Source organism: Ornithorhynchus anatinus, chromosome 2 (assembly GCF_004115215.2).
Source record: "Ornithorhynchus anatinus isolate Pmale09 chromosome 2, mOrnAna1.pri.v4, whole genome shotgun sequence".
In the NCBI taxonomy this organism is placed as follows: domain Eukaryota; kingdom Metazoa; phylum Chordata; class Mammalia; order Monotremata; family Ornithorhynchidae; genus Ornithorhynchus; species Ornithorhynchus anatinus.
The window spans coordinates 151,888,980-151,899,764 of record NC_041729.1 but is presented as its reverse complement, the minus strand read 5'-3'; the positions used below and the strand labels follow the sequence as shown (position 1 = coordinate 151,899,764).

General features: G+C 43.8%; 1 non-coding gene across 1 annotated transcript; it reads right to left on the bottom strand.

Moving 5' to 3' along the window:
• Positions 1–2,508: 2,508 nt before the first annotated feature.
• LOC114809923 lies at positions 2,509–2,646 on the bottom strand. The gene has a single exon (XR_003757694.1). It is a non-coding gene; the product is annotated as a small nucleolar RNA SNORA7 (small nucleolar RNA).
• Between the last annotated feature and the right edge of the window lie 8,139 nt (positions 2,647–10,785).

Below are 10,785 nucleotides of genomic sequence, written 5' to 3'. Positions count from 1 at the left end.
AGTGTCTAGCAAGTGGAAAGCAATCTGATACAAGTCAAAGCTCACCCATGCTGGAGCAGCAGTGACAAGGGAGAGCGTTGAAGGTGGAGACTCAGGTTTACTGCGCAGAAAGAGTCATTGGTAAACTGTCTCTGTATTTTTACCAAAAAAATTCTATAGATCCACTACCAGAACAATTGCAGATGGAGGGCGGGACGCTCTGGGAAAGATGTGTCCACAGTGTCTATATGGGTTGAAGCAACTCATAGGAATAAGCAAGACAAGAAGAAATAGCAGGGTGTAATGATATGTACATACATGCTGTTGGGCTGAGAGTGGGGTGAATATCAAGTGCTTAAAGTTACAGATACAAGTGCACAGGTGACACAGAAGGGAGAGTGAGTAGGAGAAATGTGGATTTCATCTAGGAAAGCCTGTTGAAGGAGATAGGATTTTAGGATTGCTTTGAAGGTGGGAAGAGGAGTAGTCACTCTAATATGGAAGGAGAGGAAATTCCATGCTAGAGGGAAGATGTGGGCAAGAGATCGGTGATGAGAAAGACAGGAATGAGGTACAGCGAGCAGGTTGACACAGAGGAGTGAGGTGGGTGGGTTGGGTAGTAGTAGGAAATCAGTGAGGTGTGATAAGAGGGGACAAGGTGATTGAATGCTTTCAAGCCAATGGTAAGGAGTTTGTTTGATATGGAGGTGGATGGGCAACCATTGGACGTTTTTCACGAATATGGCAACATGGGCTGAGCTTTTTTATTAAGGAAAATAATCCAAGCAACAGAGTGAAGTATAGACTGGAATAAGGAGAGACAGAATGCAGGGAGATCAGCGAGAAGACTGTTCCAGTTGTCAAGGCAGAGTGTGATTAGTAATCGTACCAGGGCCATTGCAGTTTGGATGGAGAGGAATAGACAGATTCTAGAAATGTCATGTTGGTAGAACAGACAGGATTTGGTGACAGATTAAGTATCTTGTTTGAATGAGAGAGATAAGTAGAGCATAACACCGACTACAATACCAAGGTTATGAGTTGTGAGGCAGGGAGGGTGGTGGTGCTATTTACAGTATTAGCTATTTGAGGTGTTTGAGGGATATCCATGTAGAGATGTCCTTAAGGCAGGAAGCAGTACAAGGCTGCCAAGACAGAGGTCAGGGCTGGATCGGTAGACTTAGGAATCATCCAAGTAGGGATAGATAGTAGTTGAAGCTGTGGGAGTGAATGAGTTCTCCAAGGGAATGGGTTTAGGTAGAGAATAGAAGGGAGCTCATAACTGAGTCTCGAAGAACTCCCACAGGTGAGAGGCAGAGGAGGAGCCTGAAGAAAAGATTGAGGAGTAGCAGTCTGAAAGATAGGAGAAGCTGAAGAGGACAGTGTCAGTGAAGCCAAGGTTAGCTAATATTTCCAGGTGAAGGGGGTGGCCTAGAGTGACAAGGTAGCTGAGAGGTCGAGAAGGATAAGGATGGAGAAGAGGTTATTGGATATGGCAAGAAGGAGGTAAAGAGCTGTTTCCGTGGAGTCGTGGAGTTAAGGTGGCAGATGCCAGATTGGAGAGAGTCAAGGAGAGAATTGTAGGAGAGGAAGTGGAGGCAGAAGGTATAAACAATTCACTTGAGGAGTTTTGAAAGAAATGACAGGGGAAGATGGGACAATAGCTGGAAGGTACCTTGGAGTCAAAGAAGGATTTTTGTTTTTTTTTTAGGATAGGAAAGAGATACAGGAACATGTCAGAAAGCAGTGGGGAAGAAGTCATTAGAGAGTGAGCATTTAAATATTTCAGTCAAGGGGGAAAGCAGAGAGGGGGCAAGTATTTGTTTAGGTGCAAACGGCTGGGGTCAGAGGCTCAGTTGGAGGGGCTAGAATTTGTGAGGAGGCGAGAGGTCTTCTCTTGAGATACTGCTGGGAAGGATGAGAGAGATGAAAAGGGAGGGTCTAGAAAAGAAAAGGGGAGATTTAAAGGAGATCATGCCGAGTGACTTCAATTTCATCAATCATCATCATCCGTGGTTTTATTGAGTGCTTACTATGTGCAGAGCATTGTTTAGCACTTAGAAGGCTACAGTACAACAGAGTTGGTAGACACCTTCCCTGCCTACAATGAGCATACAGTCTACAGAGTGAGACATATTAATATAAATCATTAATTTAAAGGTATGTATAGAAATGCTATGGGGTTGAGGGTGAGGCAAATATCAAATGCTCAAAGGTCACAGATCCAAGTGTGTAGATGATGCAGAAGGGAGAGGAAGCTGGGGAAAGAAGCTTTAATAGGGGAAGGCCTTTTGGAGGAGATTGTCTGGTCTTATGCCGTCGAGTCATTTCCGACCCATAGCGACACCATGGTCACATCTGTTCCAGAACGTCCCGCTCTCCATTTGCAATCATTCTGGTAGTGGATCCACAGAGTTTTCTTGAAAAAATACAGAAGTTGTTTACCACTGCCTCCTTCCACACAGTAAACTTAAGTCTCCACCCTCGACTATCTCCTCTGTCACTGCTGCCCAGGATGGGTGAGTTTTGATTTGTATCCGACTGCCTTCCACTGGCTAGCCCCTGCCCAAGCTGGGAATGGAATGGGTAGGCCTCTGCTTGACTCTCCCTCCCATAGCCGAGACTGGTAGAGTACTGAAAACTCTCCAGGTGCGACCCTGAGAGGGATTTGGAGAAGATAGGACCTTAATAATCTTCTGTAGGTGGGGAGAGAGTGGTGATCTGGTCTAGATGGGTGGGGAGGAAATTCCAGGTTAGGGGCAGGATATGGAAAAGGGGCCAGGGGCAAGATAAATGAGATCGGGGAATCGTGAGTAAACTGGCACTAGACAAGCAAAGTGTGTGGACTGGGTTCTAGTAGATCGGTGAGGTAAGGCAGAATGGGGCGAGCAGATGAAGTGCTTTAAAGATGATGATAAGGAGTTTCTTTTCGATGTGGACGTGGATGGGTAACCATTGAAAGTTCTTGAGAAGTGGGGAAACGTGGACAGAACATGTGTTTTAGAAAAACAGTCTGTGCAGTAGAGTGAAGTATGGATTAGAGTGGGCAGAAACAGGAAGCCAGGAGGTCAGCAAGGAGGCAGATGCAGTAGTCAAGGTGGGATAGGCTAAGTGCTTGGATCAGCAGAGTAGCAGTTTAGATTGAGAAGAAAGGTCAGATTTTAGCAGTGTGGTGAAGATAAAACTGACAGGATTTAGTGACAAGTTGAAAATATGGGTTAAATGAGGAAGATGAATTGAGGACAACACCAAGGTTACAGGCTTGAGTGTTAGGGATGATAGTGGAATTGTGGATGAAGTAATCAGTCAGCCAATCAGTGGTATTTTTTGAGTGCTTATTGTGTGCAGAGCACTGTATTAACTACTCAGAAGAGTACAATACAACAGAGTTAGTAGACACATTTGCTGTCCACAGTGGCATGATCATTACAGGCAAGATACAGGAGTGTGGAGGGACAAGCTGGGAGTTAAAAGTCTGAAACAACTATCACTGACTATGGCTGTGGAAGTTCATTCAATCATTCAATCATATTTACTGAGCACTTACTATTTGCAGAGCACTGTACTAAGCACTTGGAATGTACAATTCATCAACAGATTAAGACAATCCCTGCCCAACAGTGGGCTCACAGTCTAAACAGCAGAGAAGCAGCGTGGCTCAGTGGAAAGAGCACGGGCTTTGGAGTCAGAGGTCATGGGTTTGAATCCCGGCTCAGCCACTTGTCAGCTGTGTGACTTTGGGCAAGTCACTTAACTTCTCGGTGCCTCAGTTCCCTCATCTGTAAAATGGGGATTAAGACTGTGGGCCCCACGTGGGACAACCTGATTCCCCTGTGTCTACCCCAGTGCTTAGAACAGTGCTCGGCACATAGTAAGCGCTTAACAAATACCAACATTATTATTATTATTATTATTAAACGGGGGAGACAGACAACTAAACAAAACAAGACAAACCCAGTTAATAAGGATGGTGAAGTATTACACCTCCAGTCCTGATCTTTCTCCCACTCAGCAGTCTCGCATTTCCTCCTACCTTCAAGACATCTCTACTTGGATGTCCTCCCGTCACCTCACACTTAATATGGCTAAAACCGAACTTCTTATCTTCCCATCTAAACCCTAGCCTCCCACTCACTTCCCCATCACTGTTGATAGCACCACCATCCTTCCTGTCTCACAAGCTCCTAACCTTGGCATTATCCTAGACTTCCCTCTCTCGTTCCACCCATACATTCAAGTCATCACTAAATCCTGTCAGTTCTACCTTTACATCTCCAAAATCTGCCCCTTCCTCTCCTCCAAACTGCTCCCACATTAATGCCAGCACTTATCCTATCCCACCATGATTGTTGTAAAAGCCTCCTTGCTGACCTCCCTGCCTCCTGTCTCTCCATACTCCATTCTGCTGCCAGAATCAGTTTCATTCAAAAACGTTCAGACCATGTTTCCCCACTCCTCAAGAAACTCGAGTGGTTGCCCATCCACCTCTATATAAAACACCAAAAAAACTCCTCACCATTGGCTTTAAAGCACTTCATCACCCTGCCCCCTCCTACCTCACCTCACTACTCTTACTACTACCCAGACCACACACTTCATTCCTCTAATGCTAACCTTCTCACTGTACCTTGAGCTCATCTCTCTTGCCTCCCTGACCTCTTGCCCACATCCTACCTCTGGCCTGGAATGCCCTCCCTCCTCTTATCGGACAGATAATTGCTCTCCCACTTCATAGCCTTATTGAAGACATGTTTCCTACGAGAAGCCTTCCCTGACTAAGCCCTCCTCTTCTTTTCTCTCACTCCCTTCTGCGCCACTCTTACTTGCTGCTTCATTCATCTTCCTTTCCATCCCCAGAGAACATATATATATATATATATATACACCTGTAATTTATTTATCAATTTATTTATATTAATGTCTTCCTCCCCTCTGAGCTTATTATGGTCAGGAATGTATCTGTTTGTTCTCATATTGTACTCTCCCAAGTGTGCAGTGTGGCTTAGTGGAAAGAGCACGAGCTTGGGAGTCAAAGGTTGTGGGTTCTAATCCTGATTCCTCTACTTGTCAGCTGTTACTTTGGGCAAGCCACTTCACTTCTCTGTGCCTCAGTTACTTCATCTGTAAAATGGGGATTATGACTGTAAGACCCATGTAGAACAACCTGATTACCTTGGATCTACCCCAGCACTTAAGAACAGTGCTTGGCACATATTAAACACTTAACAAATACCATCATTCTGAGAAGCAGTGTGACTTAGTGGAAAGAACACGGGCTTGGGAGTCAGAGGAGATGGGTTCCAATCCCTGCTCCACCACTTGTATGTTGTGTGACTTTGGGCAAGTCACTTAACTTCTCTGTGCCTCAGTAACCTCATCTATAAAATGGGGATTAAGACTGTGAGCCCTACGTGGGACAACCTGATTACTTTGTATTTATCTACCCCAGAGCTTAGAACATTGCTTGGCTCATAGTAAGCGCTTAACAAATACCATCATCATTAAGACTGTGAGCCCCACGTGGGACAACCTGTTTACCTTGTATCTATTCCAGGGCTTTGAACAGTGCTTGGCACATAATAAATGCTTAACAAATACCATAATTATTATTTTTATCATTATCACTTTGCACACAGTAAGTGCTCAATAAATAAGATTAAATGAATGAAATATTGTTGCTTGGCAGAGGAGAGGGCATGATCATATAGTAGGTGAAGATAAATTTTAGGTGGACAAGGTTGGGCTGGTGTCTGAATTTTCACCAGCGGTGCCCTGCAGCTCAACCACAAGAGCGGGGGAAACATTACTGGGAAGGTGATCCAGGGCTGCAGGTGAGCGGTATGAGATTGGCAGAGGGACATGGAATAGAGGGAGTTGAGTTCATTTGAGAGGATGGGGTTGAGGCCATGGATTTATGTGTCAAGATAAGGTAGTCTAGGTATGGAGAACAGATGAAACATAAATTTCAAAAATTGGAGGGGATCAAAAGATCATAGGTCTCTGTCAAGGAACAGAACAGATTTGGGAGAGGGGTTAGGAGGGAGAGAAGGCAGGTGAAGAGGTTGTGGTCAGATAGAGGAATTTCAGAGTTAGTGAGTTTGGGGGTTGAACAGTGACTAGAGATGATGATATCGAGCTCGTGTCCAAGTTGGTGAGTGGGTGAAGTGTGGAGGAGCAGGAGGTTGGTGAAGTTGAGGAGTGAAATATTCTACCAGCAATAGCTTTAACAGCTCTCTGGGGGAAAAAAGGAAAAAAAAAGATGTCTTGTGTCTGTTTTATTAAATCAGAATGCTGAATCACTTCCATTCATTATGTAAGTCTAAGGTTAGTTTCATGTGCTTGGAACAATGACTTCATTTAGACAATCCATTTTGATGATGAGAAGTGGAAGGATCTCCAACACCCATTTTTACCCTGCAGAGATTTAGGGGATGCATTTTCCAAAGCCAAAATTCTGAAGAGAGCTATGCTTGCCACTCAATCTGCTTTAATCTTATAGAGAATGTTAATTCAACTCCTGAGTTCACTGTCTATTCCATTTTATGTAGTAAAGTGAACATTAGGGCAGGTGGGATGTCTACGCTCCTAGCTTGTGACTATATAAGTCATCAAACTGCCAGAGATAAAGAGGATTCTCTTCTCCACTACTTCATCAGCCTCCTCGGTAACTTCCCTGTCTCCAGTCTCTCCCCTCTCTAGTCTGTATTTCATTCTGCTCTATGGGTCGCTTTTCTAAAAGATCATTCTACACATCTTCTCACTCTTCAAGAAAAGTTTGCAACGTGCTAATCTAAGACTCCCATGATAAGTGAAAGGCCAGTGATTTGAACACCTTCAATTAAAGGTTACCCTCTTGTCCGCTTATCTGAGTGTTTCCCCAGGCAGGATGTGATCGGTGGGCAAAGCTGTCTGGTGAGTCCCCCGCACTAGTGAAACAATCTTCTCTTGATTGAATGGAGTTTCACTGGTGTTGGAGTCAGGAGGCATGTGGGTATACTTATTTTAGGCTTATTTCACCCCTTTTCATGAGTCCTCTGATTTCCACTCTCACAGTGTATCCCCAATCTGCCAACCAGGTTCCCTCCCTCAAACACACATATCATTAGAGGCTTTCCCCAACTAAGCCCTCATTTTCTCTTCTCCTACTCCCTCTGGGTCACCCTTGCCCTTGTATTTGCAGTAAGCTTGTTATGGGCAGGGAACCTGCCTACAACTCTGTTGTATTGTACTCTCCCAAGCACTTAGTACAGTGCTCTGCACACAGTAATAGCTCAATAAATATGATGAATTGATTGATTGATACCAGACCCTTATTCCCAGTCTCCCTTCTATAATAATAACGATATTTGTAAAACACTGTTCTAAGCACTGGGGGAGATACAAGGTAATCAGGTTGTCCCACAAGGGGCTCACTGTCTTACTCCCCATTTTACAGAAGAGGTAACTGAGGCACAAAGAAGTTAAGTGACTTACCCAAGGTCACATAGCAGACAAGTGGCAGAGCTGAGATTAGAACCCAGGACCTCTGACTCCCAACCCCTTGCTGTTGCCACTAGGCCACCTTGCTTCTCTAAATTAATCTTCTCTCTATTGTACTTAGTACCTACTGCTTTCTGCTCTTCATGGCAGAAGGACTAGTCTGAGTTAAATCACAAATCACTCAGGACGCAGAAATCCCCTCAGAAAATGCCGGGCAGGCAGGCTAGCTGCTGCTATGGTTTTCTCATTAGCTGGGAGCAGAATGGGGTTGAGGGTGAGGGGAGGAAGTAGTTTGAAACCAAGGCTTCCGGCTCCAAGAAAATTAGAGCTAAATGGGTGGACTCTGTTTCCACGGTATTCCATCTTCATTCACATCAATAGTCAGTCAGAATTATAATAATAATAATTAGTATTGTATTCATTAAGCACTTACTATGTGCTGGGCACTGTACTAAGCACTGGAGTGGATACAGGCGAATCAGGTTGGACACAGTCTCTGTCCCAAGCAGGGCTCACAGTCTCAACCCCCATTTTACAGATGAGGTAACTGAGGCTTAGAGAAGTAAAGTGACTTGCCCAAGATCACACAGCAGACAAGTGGCGGGGCAGGAATTAGAACCCACATCCTCTGACTCACAAACCCGTGTTCTTTCCACTAAACCATGCTTATTAATAATAATTATGGTATTTGTTAAGCACTTACTATGTGCTGAGCACGGTTCTAAGCTCTGGGGCAGATGCAGGGTTATCAGATTGTCCCACATGGGTCTCACATTTCTTAATCTCCATTTTTACAGATGAGGTAACTGAGGCCCAGAGAAGTGAAGCGACTTGCCCAAGGTCACACAGCAGACAAGTGGCGGAGCTGGGGTTAGAACCCACGTCCTCTGACTCACAAGCCCATGCTCCTTCCACTAAGCCATGCTTATTGAGTGCTTACTATGTGTAAAGAACTGTAGAAAGTGCTTGGGGGAGTACAGCGCAGCAATTTCAGGCAAGCCTCTTGTCTGTCCATCTTCAAAGCACAAGTAAAAATCTTACCTCCTCCAGGAAGCATTCCTTTATTCCTTAACTAATCTCTCATCTCGCCCTTCCTACTGCATCACCAATGCAGTTGAGTCCTTGTCAGCTCAAAATTTATTTACTTATATCACCCCTCTCCTCAAGGCACTTATGCATGTCTCTCTATACTCCCCTACTTGGTAGCTTTTCCTACCTGTAATTTATTTTAGTGTCTGTCTTTCCCATTGGATAGATAGTTCGTTGATGGCAGGAATCTTGCATACTAACTCTTTGGTACTGTGTCAAGTGTTCAGTATAGTGTTCTGTACAGAATAAGCATTTTTAATGTATTTTTTAAGCACTTACTATATGCCAGGTACTGTACTCGGTGCTGGGGCAGATACAACCTAATCCGGTTGCAGACAGTCCATGTCCCAACCAAGCTTTCAGTCTTAATCCCCATTTTATAGATGAAGTAACTAAGGCACAGAGAAGTTAAGGGACTTGCTCAAGGTCATACAGCAGAGAAGTGGCCCTTAATAAATACCGTTGATTACAAGAAACAGCATGGCCTAGGGGAAAGAGCATGGGCCTAGGAGTCAGAGGCCCCGGATTCTAATCTTAGCTCTTCCATGTGACTGCTGTGTGACCATGGACAAATCATTTAATGTCTCTGTACCTCAATTACTTCATCTGCAAAATGGGGATTGAATCCTACTACCTCCTACTTAGACTGCGAGCCCCATGGGGGACTGGGACTTTGTCCTAACTGATTAACTTGACCCCAGTGCTTAGAAGATTACTTAACAAATACCATAATTAATTAATAATAGTAATAATAATAGTGGTATTTGTTAAGCAACCAGAATCAGTAATTTTGATTCTGGGCAGTAAGGACTGTACTCTCAAAAAACAAGTGAAGGAGCTATATAGTGAGGTGAGATGTCTCAGAAGACCACTAGGTCCCACTTCAGCCCTTTGTGGGAATTGAGAAGTTGAGAAGCAAAATAAAAGAGATGTTGGCAGTGAAATAATAGTGATGTTAATATATTTGTTAAGCACTTACAGTGTTTGCCAAAGCAGCGAGCTAGATAAAATGGAAGCAGATCAGTCATATTTCCAGAGCAACATGGGACTCATAGTCTATGAGGGAGGGAGAACAGGTTTTTATTCCCCATTTTACTGATGAGGAAACAAGCCCAGAGAAGTTAAGTGACTTGTCCAAGGTCACACAGCAGGAAAGAAGTGATTCCGGTGCTCTTTCCACTAGGCCTCTTTGCTTCTCAAGGTTTGGAAAAGATTGGGAGGACACAAGAGTTAGTCAAGGGTGATTACATTTGGTACTTTTTCACATTCTAGTGTATGTTCACCAATTTAAATAGAAAGTCTGAAGCCGCACATGAGTGGGGATGGGGGATATGAACAGAGTGGTCTCCACTGAAGCACCAATGGGGTTGATAGACCTGTTGTTGGGCCTTCCTACACACGGACCAGAAACAGAACAACATTCCAGCACGTGTCTACAGAAGGCCGATGACTTAACTCTATCCCGGTTACTCCACTGAGGTGAATATAGAAGTCAGTACCTCATTTGATTCCTTTGGACAGCTTTCATTCTTTCAAGAGCAGACTGAGGTAATTAAATCCTTGAGATGCAGGGGTGGAGTTTCTGACAGTGAAATGTTTGACTTCCCTACTGTGCTGTTCCCAGTATTCTCTTCCTCCACAGCCGACTTACCAATTATTCTGCCACCATGACAAAGGAAAAACTACATTGTAATTTTGATATACAGTAGTTTCAAGCACATAGCCTTAATGTAACATTTCAAGGGTATGTGTACATCCATCCATCCATCATTCAATCGGCTGCTTACTGTGCGCAGAGCACTGTACTAAATGCTTGGGAAAATACATGTTGGTAAGTGATTCCAGATTTAATACAGAATTAACTGTTACCTCAGCTGAAGAGCAGGATTTGCAATTTAGAAATTTAAGCTCAGGGTTCTCTCTCAGTGGCAAAGTCTAAACATAATTAATCAGTTGCTTCTCACATTAAATGACACTAATTAGTTCACTGAAATTGCTATGTATGGAGTACTGTAACACTCTTATAAGAGAGGTGACATGAGATCTTTAATGTATTGTCACAAATTGCCATGTAATTACCCATTTCCACTGATCCTTAAGGAAACTATTATATGTTAGTGCGTCGTAAATCCATAAATGAAAGTTGCTGTCACCAGAAAGGAATGGAATCTTACTGCACCTTTCACATCTCCAGTGTGTGGGTGCCATTCCTGGGTAGATTTTCTAGTTTGATTCTTT